General features: G+C 43.9%; 1 long non-coding RNA gene across 1 annotated transcript; it reads right to left on the bottom strand.

Moving 5' to 3' along the window:
* Window positions 1–2027: 2027 nt before the first annotated feature.
* On the bottom strand, window positions 2028–7615 carry LOC140593943 (uncharacterized). The gene is made up of 2 exons (XR_011994428.1): window positions 7380–7615; window positions 2028–3454 (listed from the first exon to the last, which is right to left on the bottom strand). It is a non-coding gene; the product is annotated as an uncharacterized lncRNA (long non-coding RNA).
* Window positions 7616–12379: the final 4764 nt, after the last annotated feature.

Raw genomic sequence — 12379 nt, forward strand, 5'->3', positions numbered from 1 at the left:
TTCATGTTCCCCTTTTCTTTGGCCACCACCTCTGTGGGTGGAGTCCTTTGGAGTGGCCTAATGTGCCATTCCTCAGCCAGGGAGGATCTGAGACATCCCTAGACTGTGTATAGAACTATAGTAGTTTTGGTTAACTCTTTTTGGGGGATATAATACTGCAAGATACGTAAAATGTTCCCCCAGATTTCGCGTATATAATCTTCCAGAATGCATATCTTTTTAGGGGGTGGGGCATTTTTCTAATTGTGCAAGGAAATGATGACAAGGTCAGGTGGCATTCTCAGTTTCCAATGAAGGGGAACTTTTTTGGGTCATTTGGGCACTAACACCTTGAGACCAGCAGGGCCTGGAGGTGTGAGGACAGGAAGTCACATTTATGAGTGGATCATTAGGTAAAAACATGAGATGTGTCACCATCTCCCACCTCTCTCCACCCATCTCTACCTTGTGGTTCCTGGACCTCTGCCTTCTGGCTTTGGTTCTGAGGTTAGACTATCTCAATCATCAAGATATTGTCTCAGCTGCGAACTCAGTTGAATGTTTATCCAAGTTTTAAAAATCTAGTGATTTTTCAGGCATAGTGAGGAAAAGAAAGGCATTCTACCAATGCATCTTTTAGGACTTCCTGATACATCTATAGTTCTTGAAATAACCACACAGATGGTACTCTCCTTTTTTTCTATTTTAACTTCTTCTGAGTCACAAGAAACAAAACAACACATAGAGATTTTTGACGAGTACCCAGGATGGATATGGTTTAGGTGAGAATTCAATGCCGTTCAAAAATGTAGTTGAGGTACTACAGGGTAGGTAAAAAGCCTGGTTAAAAGAACCTAATTTTGACTTCAACTTTGACCTTAGTTACCGGAAGGGCAAAAATCTGGATGCCTGCCTCAGTGTCATTTTGGCGATTTCTGAACTTATGGCTGCTTAGTGGCCATGTGGTCATGCCAGTTCCCATTGGAGCAATACATGCAGTAGAAACACAAGTTCACTGTAAATAATAGGACATTCACTTCCAATATAAGGGAGCATGTGGGTGTCACTGACAGTGAAAAATCTCCTTATCTGCTTTATGTGTTGAAGTCCTATTAACCAATTGAAATATGGACGCATGTTGACTATTGCAAGAGTAAAATGTGGCAAAAACTAATGATAATACCAGCTGTCAATTTTAGGTAAAAAAATTAAGATGTTTCAAATGGTTAAACAAATGGGCACTGGGGGGGGGGGCACTTGACGGGATGAGCACTGGGTGTTATGCTATATGTTGGCAAATAGAACTTCAATAAAAAAAATACAAAAATAAATAAATAAACACCTGGGTTCTAGAGTCAAAAAAAAAAAAAAAAACCCAAATAGGCAAAATAAAATGAAGTTAAAACAAGTAATGAGTATATGTCCTCTGGACAATATAGTAAGCACACTGTCAGCTTTAGGCAGAGAGATGGATTTTTTTTTTAAACTATTCTTTTTTTTTTTTAATTTTTATTTATTTATGATAGTCACAGAGAGAGAGAGAGGCAGAGACATAGGTGGAGGGAGAAGCAGGCTCCATGCACTGGGAGCCCGATGTGGGATTCGATACCGGGTCTCCAGGATCCCGCCCTGGGCCAAAGGCAGGCACCAAACTGCTGCGCCACCCAGGGATCCCCAGAGAGATGTTTATTAGCATACAAATAACATTAAAAGGCGATGAGAAAGAATGGAGGTCATGGAGATTCAGTGGAATCACGCTGAAGTCTCTTATGCTTTTATTTTGTTTGCTTGTCAAGAGATTTCCGGGTCTTGTACAGATAATAAAAAAGTGAATCTGAAGGAAAAAATACATATTTAATGGAGAACTTTTATTGATGCCAAGTGTTAAGTAACTGTCAGTGGTAACAAAACATGAGGTAGTGCTATGAGTGGTTTAGGGATCACAAGCATATCATGTTTTGTTCACACCTTTCACCAAGTAACCACAACACAGCATAATGCAGCAGAATCCTGGGCATAAACAAAATGATAGAAGACTGCTTGTATTATTCAGTTTTTTAAAAAAGATTTTATTTATTCATTCATGAAAGACACATAGAGGCAGAGACATAAGCAAAAGGAGAAGCAGGCTCCCTGTGGGGAACCTGATGCGGAACTCAATCCCACGACTCCAAGATCATGACCTAAGTCAAAGGCAGACGCTCAACTACTGAGCCACCCAGGCATCCCATATTTTTCAGTTTTTAGCCAAAAGTAAATTATATGGCATCTCCAAAACAGTGAAATTTCTCTGATACATATTTATCCCAAATGCTCAAACAAATAGCATCACATCCATAATGTGTTAGAAAGGCTGCTTGATCAAAAGACATGTAATCAGAGGGTGTCTGGATGGCTCAGTCCGTTAAGTGTCTGATTCTTGATTTTGGCCCAGGCCGTGATCTTGGGACTGTGAGATTGAGGCCCACACTGGGCTCCTTGCTGAGCATGGAGTCTGCTTAGGATTCTCTCTCTCAAAAAAGAAAACAAAGTGTAATCATATACTTGACAGATAACAGTACCGACATAGTAGAACTTGCTAACAATCAGTTGCTTGTGGAAAAATAACTGATTTACTGGAAGCCACTGAAGAAGTCATCTTGAAAGCACGAGTATTTTGGACTCAACATGTTGTAAAGTCCTATCCTTCCACTCCAGAGCTGTGTATGCAAATGAGAGCTGAGATGCAAATAGAATCTGAGACAATTTTTTAAAATATTGAATAGTGGTCACATCGTTTCAGGGCACGTTATTAGATTCAAGATTTAAGAACAAAGTCTTCTCAAGTGCTCATATGTAACTCCAAGTGCATGGGAAAATATTAGAAATTTAAAAATGAAGGTGAAGGTAATCACAATCCTGTGTCTTCACTTGGGTTCCCCAGAAGGCAGAGCCCGAGGTCCAGGCTTTTGAGCCAGAACTTCATCAGAGTACATGATCTCAGGTGACAGAGGTGAGGGACAGGGGTAAAGCAGGGAGGGAGCAAGTAGTACAAGGATGCACCGTGGCCACTGCCATGGGTGCTGGAAGTCAAGGTGCTTCTCAGAATTGTCCATCTGGGGGATAGAAGCAGACACATTTCTCTACCAACTTCTTTCTCCCATTGTTCAAAGCTCTTCCTGCTGGACCCCAAGTCCCCTGCACTTCCAGCTTGCACGTGTGTGGGTGCCTTGTGTGATGGACATGTCCTGGGATAGGTGGGGAGAGGCATGGCCTTGGCCTGGACCAGGTGCCACCAGGCTGCACCTGTTGTGAGGTAGACTGGAGCCCCCAGCAGAAAAAGCTGAGAAGATTGGAATTGGTTCTTACAAGGTATTCAGGCAGTCGGCTTCTGAGAATACTGTTCCAAAGGCATCTTCTTCAAACAGTGCTTGATGAAATTACATTATCACCAGTGATGGTATCTTTAATTCCAGGAATTGAGGAAGAGATAAACCTTGGTTGATAACCACGAGAGATAAAGAAAGGAAAGCTTAGTAATTTGGTGATGACGGCACTTCCATGGGCACCTCCCCCAAATGGAACAGCAAACACAAAATCTTGCTCCTCCACAAACCTCATTTGGAGGCGGTAACTGTGTAGTACCTTACATGTGCCACAGATTGACCACAGGAGCCATGGAACACTGATGGTGCAGGGGAGTGATTATCTCTGAACCATGATGTCAAACTTTAAGAATCAGAGCACTCACTTTGAAGAACACAACTGCAGTTATAATTACATGTTTCAATTTGTTCTTCAATCTCAGCAATTTTTTTCCTTCAGTGGTGCCCATCTATTTGGGCCTTGGATGTGGCTAACACTTGGAGTCTTAGCTAACTAACATTGGACTGTTTGTTTGGTGTTTGGGTTACTGAGAAGCACGTAGTCAAGTTTGTGTTCATCTCTGTCAGTTGTCAGGGCCTTACAGTGCGCAATAAGGAATTTTGTTATGGTTTAATCTCCCTCTCCTGCTTTTATTTTCTTTTTGCTCTTATTTCCTCATCTAATAACATGAAATATTTTAAAGATACTTTTCTTGAAAGTTGGAACAAATAGTTACAGAAATAACCTCTATCTACCCCTGCACATGTCTCCGAGGTGACCACTGACATTCCTACTGGCCATTTCTCCTGGAGCTTACTTATGTCGTGTATCATGGTCGATCAATTTTAGACATTTTTTATCAATTTCCTGTTCTTGTAGGTGAGTTTCGCTCCCTTGCACTTCCTTTCCCTCCCTGTGTCTTCTCAGTAGGGTTATTTTCCAGTTTCTGGTTGAGTCGATACTTAATGTTCAAGTTATTATGACCACATTAATATTATTCACTATGGAGCCAATGTGTTGTATTCCTGGAATTGATAGCAGATTCTTTCCTACCCCCTCCTTGAGCTGCTTGGGTTTGGTTTTTTTTTTTTGTACCTATCACCAATTTTCCAAAATGCTCCAATCTGATCTGTTGATTATTGCCTAACAGTAATTTCTCAGAATGCTCAAACCCCACAAATTCTACATTCTTTCTCAAGGCCGATCCAGACTGATTGCTCTGGGAGTCCTGAAGTTCTCTTTGCTGCTCTCCTATGTCAAATCTTGTTTCCAGGATCTGGGGATCCCCTCTTTCTTACTTACTCCTTCATTTTGCCAAAGCATTTATGCTGTCTCTTCTTGAGAAGGGGTAAATTGGAAGCAAATGTTAAAGTCCTTGCATGTCTCAAAGTATCTGTTCTCTCCCTTCATACTTGATCTTTACTTTGGCACCAAATAGATTCCCTGGTTGAACTGGAAACTGCACAATTGCTGCCCCACCATCTTTCATTGGTCAGCGTTGTCGAGTGCCTGACACTAGGTCCATTTCAATTCCTTTTATTGCCTCCCTTTTTTTTCTCCTTGAAACTTCTCAATAGACTTGTCTACCCTGCCATTCTAGAAGTTCCTAAGGGTGTGATTTGCAGAGAGTCCACATCCATTTATTGAGCTGGGCACCTGGAGTCCCCTTTATTCAAGAGAGCACTGTGCTTCCATTCTGGGAACTTCTCCTGGCTCACTACTGCCCTGATGACATGATAATATGCTTTCCACCATTTTCCCCTCCTATTCCAAAATCCTTTGGTCAAATTTTGGACACCATCCTATATGCCACCCCCCTTCTTTCCTGTGACCAGCCAATGATTTTTCCTTTTTCTCTCACATTGCACAGTGGCTAAGCATGTGGTCTCTAAAGCCAGGCCTTTATTCTAATTATTACTATTGTCTGCTCACAGTTTATTTTTCTACTCAGCTTTATCTTCCAAGCCTTTAGTTAACTTTTATTATACAATTTCTGATATTATCGTTTTAATTTCCAAGAATGTTTTCTTATAGCTTTTATTCTTAAAGATTTATTTATTTATTTGAGGGAGAGAGAGAATGCACATGTGCAGAGGGAGAAGGAACAGAGGAAGACTGAGGTAATCTCAAGCAGACTCGCGCTGAGTGCAGAAACCAATGAGGGACTCAATCTCATGACCCTGCAATCATGACCTGAGCCGAAACCAAGAGACAGCTGCTTAACTGAGTCACCCATGCATCCCATGTTTTCCAATTTTTACCTACCTGCTTACCTATTTATCTCTCTCTTACCCCCATTTCTCAATGCTTTAGAGATCCACACTTTTCTTTTGTTTTTCTGAGAATGTATAATGGTTTTGTTTTTTGTTTTTATGCCCTCATATTTCTCTCTCCTCTGAGTTCCTTTTCCCCCAGATGTTATTCCACTTGCTATCTTCCATGTAGGTGGTTCTCCTCAAATGTTAGGCAATGCCTAACATTCCATTTATATTTAAGATAAGGCACCACTGCTGACTGGAAGAAATGAGTGGGTGGGACTCCTCCCCTGCTGGGCTTTACATGAGTGATGGGGAGCTGGTCTTTATGTTGGGGGACCCCCTTGAACATCAGTACCTATAGGTGTCTTCCTCTGGGGCCATTTGTTTCCACAGAGAAGACTCCTCTAATCTCTTTGTTGAGGGACTTCTGCCTGACTGCAGAGTTTTTGAAGGTGGGGCTTAAGAAGGGGGCTGGCAGGCTCAACATTTGGCATAAGGCCCATTTGGGAAAGGCTGGGGCTGAGTGGCAATACTGTAAAGCTCTTTCTCAAAGATGTGTGGTTTCAAGAGGCCCTGGCTTTATGAAATGACTCACTTCTGAGAATTTGGAGAGGCCATATTCCCTAGTGGGTATTTTGTATTGTTGGGTTTTTTTGGTTTTTGTTTTTTTCCAGACCTGAAAATTTCTTGAATCAGACAGGATTTAATTTCTGGAGTTCCCATGATAAGTGAACACAGTCAGAGGTTTCTGGATGTCAGATCACCCCTTTAGTTCTGATTACCATCTTTTTCTAGACAGCTTTTGTATTGGTCACACCTGCTGGTTCTGACAGGTAAAACATGCAGACTTTGTAAGCTTTCTATCTCAAGGTCAAAGACTATATTTCAATTATAGTCCCTCCCACTACCATTCTAGATGACATTTCCTGTCTAATCTTGTATTCTGGGCTCTAGAGAGAACAAGAGTGAAGTAGATTGGTCAGAACCCACATGGTGGACATAATATAATGTTCTAGTCTTCCTCTAGGTTATTCCAAGGGATCCCTGACCTTTCACACTCACCTAACATGTACCAGCATTTGGTTCAAGTCTGTGTTAGTCCAATCAGCAAACTCTTAGAACCCTAGACATGGAGTTCAATATTTCTGATGAGTGCACATATCCATACATCCAGCCCAATCCAAAATTCTGCTCTGCCCACTTTTATTAAGCACTTTCAAAATCCAAACCCAAACTTTTGATAATTAAACAATTAACTCAAACAATTTCTGTCATTTCTTTTGGAATTTTCTTCCCTACTCTAATTCTGCATTTTATCTTCTGGCCCATGTGAAATTGAAACCCTACTTATCAGGAGAAACAACCGTGAAGAGTGGGCCATGGGTTGAACTGTTAACTTTATCATGTTAAGGAAAAATGGTTTCCTGAGGAGAGAATGGTGTAGGAGGCAGTATGCCAGAGGGCAATGGAAGATCAGAGTTTCCCGAGTCCTCTGCATCCTTCCAAATACCCTCATTCCCACAGGTTCTCCGTCTGTCTCAATTCATGCTCTCATATTCACACATGCTATTTGGCAAATATGTGCATTCAATTCATATTATAATTAAGACATCTGACAATTTAGAGTGAATTGGTTTCCAATATTCTTAACCTGGCAGCTGCAAGTACTTGTTTCTTTCCAACATGGTCACAGAAAGGCTCTAAGTTTTACTCTAACTTGAAGATAAAAATTTCAGTATTTGGGTCCCCCCCCCCCTTATTTAAGTTGCTTGGTGCCTTCAGGAGCATCCATCCTACCTTCGGGCTCTGCCGGAACTCATCCTCTTTAGACTGGCGAATAACGGCATTTTCCTGCCACCCATCATCCACTGCTGGCCTGGCTCTGTCATCACTGGACAACTAACTGGTTGATTACCAGATCACAGGGGCTGCCATCTATCTACTCCGGAACATGGATGTGAGCCTCACCTCCACGGAAGTCTGTGTCTGCAGTCTGCTCCCTAGCATTCACTTCCACCTCAGTTAGTTTTCTTGATTTACAAACAACCCCAGCTTCAGCTAAGAATGACTTCATGGGCGTGGTCTGGACAGCTCCCAGAATGGAAGAAGGAAGCGCCACCTAGCCTCAGGAGATCATGCAGCCTCTCCCTAAGCCATGGCCATGATAGGATCCATGCCTTCTGCCCATCTCCTTCTATCTTCATTGGAGTCTCTGAATTCCAAGTGGCCTATCTTATGTAGGTTAGGATCAAAAGGTTGGATCAAACAAGTCGAGGGGACCTGGGAGGGACCTAGTGATGGTCACTGTGGGAATCATTACAAGCTAGGCAAACTCTTCAGGTTGTGCCTGGAGCAATGTCACTTATTCCCCATCACTCACTCCACATTCAAATCTGTCACTTGAAGGTTCTTAATTCAGACCTCACAGTGCCCTTGCTTTAGAACTCCTACTCCTAATCTTCCCTATTTCTCCATTCCACACCCACTGTTTGTCTCTGCTTCTGGAACATTCCCCCTCATGCCAAGGCTGCCTTGCTTAGCCCCTTCCCACAGCTCTCCTCAGGGGTGTAGCTTCCTGCCTTTAAGATCCAGCCTCCTGCCTCCTTCTCCAGGAAGTCTTCCTAGAACTCTTACTTGACACCCTATTTTTCCTTTTTTTTGCCAACTTCTTCTGTTGTGCTATATATTGTCTCCTCATTGCTCAGGGTCCCTATGGGAAACAGGTGAAGCACTTAAATTGGGCAATTTGAGAAGAGTTTAATAAAGGGGGCCATTTACAATAGTGATAGCAGAGTGAAGGGAGACGTTAGCCCCCTGCATGAAACTAGTAGCAGCGGGGCTCATTAGCAGTCGTGATGGGGTGAAAGGTGGGGGAAACAGTGTGGAGAGGTCCGCCGCGGTCAGTTGGGGTGCACCTGGCCTAGCGCTGCCTCAGGAGGAACTGGGGAAATAAACACTCAGACCTTACTCTTTCCCTTTCTTCCACCCTCCTGCAGGTGCTCCCTATGGGCTCCATCTAGAGAGCAAGAGAGAATGCTGGCAGCATCCGTGCAGGGCAGCTTCTCGGGCACAGGGCAGGGTAGAGAAGCACACAGAGTGCATCTAAGTGCATTGGCCATGATGTCCGATACACTCTTTGATTAGGTAAAGTGTCCTCTTGTGGCCAGCAACCAACGTTTTATCTTTCCCTCCACTGCCCCCTCCACCCCAACCCCCGCCCCCATAAAGACTAGGACAATGTAGCTGTCTATACATGTGACCAACTGGGATTTGACAGATGAGCAGCCTCTTGACTGAACAACATAGGCTGGGCTCCTCCATTCCCCCTTGTCCTGGGCCAGAGAAGTTGCCATTCTCATTGTCAGATTTCTGAACATGGCCGGGGCCACCCACACTAGCAGCCCGGGCCTCTGGGTATTAAAAGGTCCCACGAAAAAAAAAAAAAAAAAAAAAAAGGTCCCACGCAGGGACTAGAAACTCTATTTTCACCCTGCAAACAGCGATTGTGTTGAGTCAGGGTGTTTCTCACAGGGGCACTATCTTGCTTTTCTCTGTCCTCTTTTATTCACATGCGTGTTCAGCGTTTCCATCGCTTTGGGCTTGGCCACGACCCTTTGGAATAAGGTTTGAATTTTGGTTTCGGAAGAGATAGTGGAATTTCATAAGCGTCGATTTATAACCGCTTTGCCAAAATCCTACATCAAGGAACTAGAAATTAGCCCAGATAATAATAAATTGGAGCTGTGTTTCCCTTCTTCTGTTGCTCCTTCTGGGTCATTGCACCGCACAATTCTTAGAGACATAAATGGTATCCCCTAAAGTTTCCTGCAACAGAGTGGAACAACATCAGGTATAGGCATTACTAAGTTTCTTGCTGTAATATCAAAACCCCACCTCCCACCTTGCACGCGGGTGTATTCTCGGCTTACTGAACCACCACAGGGCTCTCTGCGCCTCTCGCATGGGCGGAGGCCGCCTAGTGTTCACATTTCCCACTGCAACTGTCACCAAAGCTGCTGTTAGCAAGCAAAGCCTGAGCTTCAGTTTACTGGGGTCGGTGTGCCAGGACCTCAAACTAAACCAGGGAAAATTTTGTCCTACCTGAAAACTGAGGGGCTCTCCTCGGTTCCAAAAGTCTAGATTGCAAGAGGCAGCCGTTCTTCTGACGACCTGGGGCAGTGGCCAGTGGACTAGCTCTCCCTTAGCTGGCCAGATCCCATGCGCCTGGTCTCTTTAATCAGGATGATTCATATCAAGCCGCCGGGCGGTGCCATTGGCATCATTCTTGCAGGCTTGAGGTAAGCCACAAGCACCCACCTGCCTCTCTCCTCTCCAGGGGAGGGGGGCGCTAGCCACCTTCTACAAAGAACCCCTTTTCAACTATCTCACTATTTTCATCAATGCAATCTCTTTGTTCCCAGTAAAGTTGAGGGGGTCTAAAGAGTCATAAAACCTGTTTTTACAGGTCCTGTGTCAGGTCTGCTTATAGTCTACTTTGGAATACGCATCTATGGAATTCTGCTGCCTCAATAAAGCTTCCAGTGTACTGTCTCAGTACATACTGTTAGGGTTTTGCATTAGAGACCAGTATTTGGCTGCTACACCACCCAACCCTGTTTTGTGTATTTTTCACTGCTTCCAGGGTCAAGGTAGGACCAGCCTGGGCATTGAAGCAGCTTGTCTACAGACCTCACATCCCAAGTTCTCCCTTGCCATAGCTATGCATACCAGGGCCCTGGGTCCTGTATGGGTGCATGGTTGGTCAGGGGTCAGGAAACTTATTCTGTAATGGATAAGGAGGTAAATTATTTTAGGATCTGTGGGCGGTATGGTCTCTGCCACAATTATTCAACTCTGTTGTGGTAGCGCAAAAGCAACCACAGACAATTTATAAACATAAGAGCATGGCTGTGTGCCAATGAGACTTTATTTACAGAGAGGGCCTTGGGCCATTTTGGCTCCTGGAGGCACAATTCACGAACCCCTGGGAGAGATCAGTGGATGGAGAAAGACAACCCTAACTATACTGGGGACTTATCTGGGCAGAAATGGAAGAGAATCCCAGTGAAGTTATTGAAAACCCACAGCTATGAAGGACAGGAAGCTACTTTGTTAAGAACCAGACTTGAGAATTTTAGCTCTGGAATTTGAAGGAAATCTCAGAAACTCAAGCTGGAAAAGGATCATTTTTTTTTTAAAGTAGCAGAATGTGATGGGCACCTGGGTGGCTCAGTAGTTGAGCATCTGCCTTTGGCTCAGGGTCTGATCCTGGGGTCCTGGGATCAAGTCCTGCATCAGGCTCCTTGCAGGGAACCTGCTTCTCCCTCTGCCTATATCTCTGCCTCTCTCTCTCTTTGTGTCTCTCATGAATGAATAAATAAAATCTTAAAAAAAAAAAAAAACTAGCAGAGTGTGATGCTCAACATGAAGGAGGAGCAGCAGCAGGGCTTGTTCAAGACCACCTGCCACTCTCAAGGTCGGTCATTCCAGGCTTGTCACAGCGGGCTCTCTCTGCAGTGCATTTTTGTGTGTTCCCACAAATTGACCCACTTGCCTGGACACCACTCTCACATCCACTCTTTGCTTCATGGAAAAGTTGTTCACAAACCTGTTCAAGTAGGCAGCAAATTGTGTTATCCCTCAAGCCTTCATGGAGTGTGCCTGGCTGGCTTCCGACGCCCAGTATCTACATCATCGTTTTGCCTGGGAGCTTTCCCCAAAGCTGGAAGGGTCTCTCTGCCAGAGCTAGTCAGGAATTAATGTACCCCAGGAGCCACTATCAGCCAATGACTCACAGGAGTGGAATGTAAACACCCCAACCTCCTTCCCCCTCCAGTGGGATAGCTGAGTGGGAGTTACCCTGTTGCCAGGCATTTTCTAGTGGTTTTGAGCTCCAGGCACCCCCAGTGGAAGGTACTTCATAATGAACCCTTTGTTGACATCTTCCCAGTCCCGTCTTACTTCCCCCTTTCCTACTGGAGTTCTCTGCACTTTCCAAATAAATTCTTTGCTCTCCAATCCTTGCTCAGGAAGTGCTCTTGGGAGAAGCCAACCTAAGCAGAATGTGACTTTTTCTGGGTACTTTTCTTCAATTCTCCCTTTTACTTCCACCTGCAGGAGAAAGCACCTATTGTGTTTCATTATAGTTATTGGATTCGGATGAATCCCTTCCACCGAACTGTGAGTGAGTTTTTTAGAAGTGGGTCTTACTCATCTTTGCATCACTGGTATTTTCCCTAGTCTGTCATACAGTGTTCAAGCTGTATGTTTGCTGGCTTCCAGAAGCTTGATAGATAGACAGAAGAGAGGCAGAAATGCAAGGTGGTGGAGGTCAGTGCTGTGCAGCTGAGCACATGTTGCTGCTACTAGCCACTTGTGGCTATTTCAGTTAAAATTGAATAAAAATTAAAAATTCAGTTTCTCAGTCCCAATAGCCACATTTCCGGGCTGCATGTGGCTAGCAGTGATCCTATTGGACAACACCGGTATAGAACATTTCTATCACTATAGTTAGTTCTACTGGACATGCAATTTAGACTTTTGGAACCGAGGAAAGCCTCTCAGTCTTCAGATAGGACAAAATGTTTCCTGATTTAGTTTGAGGATCTCACATAACCTGGATATCACACGGTTTGGTTATGTGCCATTCTGTGTGGGTCACAATACTCCTAAAGCTTTTAGGGATCTGGGTTTATGACCAAGTACCTGTATCCTACACTTGTACTTACCTAAGGACAGACATTACTTCACAAGACAAGAGAAAACCAATGATGTATAGTTAAGTCTTCAGATAATTG

The sequence above is a fragment of the Vulpes vulpes genome, chromosome 9 (assembly GCF_048418805.1).
Source record: "Vulpes vulpes isolate BD-2025 chromosome 9, VulVul3, whole genome shotgun sequence".
Lineage (NCBI taxonomy): Eukaryota > Metazoa > Chordata > Mammalia > Carnivora > Canidae > Vulpes > Vulpes vulpes.